The sequence below is a fragment of the Colobus angolensis genome, unplaced genomic scaffold (genome assembly GCF_000951035.1).
Source record: "Colobus angolensis palliatus isolate OR3802 unplaced genomic scaffold, Cang.pa_1.0 Scaffold24, whole genome shotgun sequence".
Lineage (NCBI taxonomy): Eukaryota > Metazoa > Chordata > Mammalia > Primates > Cercopithecidae > Colobus > Colobus angolensis.
This window is the reverse complement of record NW_012115599.1, coordinates 5888816-5889103: the sequence shown is the minus strand read 5'-3', so window position 1 is coordinate 5889103 and position 288 is coordinate 5888816.

Below are 288 nucleotides of genomic sequence, written 5' to 3'. Positions count from 1 at the left end.
AATCAACAGAATATACATTCTTCTCAGCACCACATCACACTTATTCCAAAACTGACCACATAGTTGGAAGTAAAGCACTCCTCAGCAAATGTAAAGGAACAGAAATTATAACAAAGTGTCTTTCAGACCACAGTGCAATCAAACTAGAACTCAGGATTAAAAAACTCCCTCAAAACCACACAACTACATGGAAACTGAACAACCTGCTCCTGGATGACTACTGGGTACATAACAAAATGAAGGCAGAAATAAAGATGTTCTTTGAAACCAATGAGAACAAAGACACAA